Source organism: Gossypium arboreum, chromosome 2 (assembly GCF_025698485.1).
Source record: "Gossypium arboreum isolate Shixiya-1 chromosome 2, ASM2569848v2, whole genome shotgun sequence".
NCBI classification, from domain to species: domain Eukaryota; kingdom Viridiplantae; phylum Streptophyta; class Magnoliopsida; order Malvales; family Malvaceae; genus Gossypium; species Gossypium arboreum.
Window position 1 is genome coordinate 23,367,496 of NC_069071.1, and position 1,664 is coordinate 23,369,159.

Here is a 1,664-nt window from a genome sequence, read left to right on the forward strand (position 1 = left end):
TCTCATGGTTCTCTCTATTTAAAGCCAACTTCGCATCCACTCTTATGTTAGCTTTCCGATGTGGGATCCCTCCATCATCAGAGTTTAAATTCAACTCCAACTCTTTCCGCCCCTTGTTAGCAAAATAAATGCTCTTTGTTTGCCATGGGATTCGAACCCATGTCTCCCCTTAAATGCTCCACACGCTACTTGTCACTAAGCCACAAGGCTTTTTGTGTCACAATTTCTCCAACAATATTCTTAAGGCTTACCTACTCCACCCAGGGTTTGATTCACCTTAAACCAAAATTTTTGCTAGAGTCCAGGTTTGAACCCAGGACTTCTCCAACACTTCTCCGTACACTTAACTACTAAAACAAGCTTTCATTAACGAAATTTTCACGCACAACAAAATATTATAAGCTGCCTTCAACCGCTCCCATGCTCAAGGCCCAAAACTTCTAGGCCCAAATTCAGGGTGTTACAACTCTACCTCTCTTAAAGAAATTTCGTCCCCGAAATTTTCGTCAAATAGGGTAGTCGTGTAACATCCACCCCACTAGCTACCGCTGCGCACTCTGATCCTACTATCACTATCACACTTCAACTAGAACTTGAAACATCTCATACATACAACACTTATTCACAGAAGCAGCCACATATTTATCACGCATATATACAATTTCTATATCCAAACATCACATCCACATAAAATAAATACCAAATTTAAATTGAGACCAATATCTAAGGAATCCATAGTATTTCAATTTCTAAATAGACAAAAGTATTCGGAAGATTTACGGATTCGTACAGGAGACTCGGTGTGCCACACTTTTTAAGAGAAATACTTCAAACATACCACGTGGTTGAAAATAATTTTCTGAAATTCAACCTTTGAAAACCCAATCCACAGCCGAGTTGTTGCAACCCAGGCTCTGATACCACTAAATGTAACACCCCAAACCCGACCTGGAAGTTTGGCTCGAACCAGGCGTGTCACATTGAAGTGTTTTTCGAAAACCATGTTTCTATTAAAAACCCTTCTTAATAATTAAAAATTTATACCCTTTTTAAACCTTGTTAGAAAACCTCAGCTGAATAACATTCTTAACAACTTTGTAAAAATCTTGGCAGTTGTGGAAGCTGAATTTAAAAACAATTGCGGTTACGTGATGTTTTGAACAACAGTGGTTGCTTTGGAAAACCGTGTTCTAATACTAGTAATTATAAGAACAATAAATAAAATTCCAAATTTGAAATCCAGAAAATTACAACGGCTTTACTACAACCCACATAAAACATTTAAAAGTAAAAATCAAAACTATAAAATAAACAGTGTGTGTGGCTTCCTCCGAGCCCCGCGCAGCTCCGACCCGTCTAAGGTTGGAAATTACCTGAAAGGTTAATAAACGAGGTGAGTTTACAAAAACTCAGTGTGAAATACCCTACTATAAAAAGGAACAGTCAATCATATAAAAGAATTAAAAGTCTGGCCCCAGCCTTACTTACAGTTTTAGTATCAAATGGCTTTAGCCCACTATAACAGACAGTACCAGATGGGCTTTAACCCATTCCAGAATAAGAAACATTATCAGAACTAGAATCGTAATCGAATCGAATTAGGTGACGAATCGAATCGAATCGATGTCGAATATGAATCAAAAATCGAATGTGAATGCAATCCC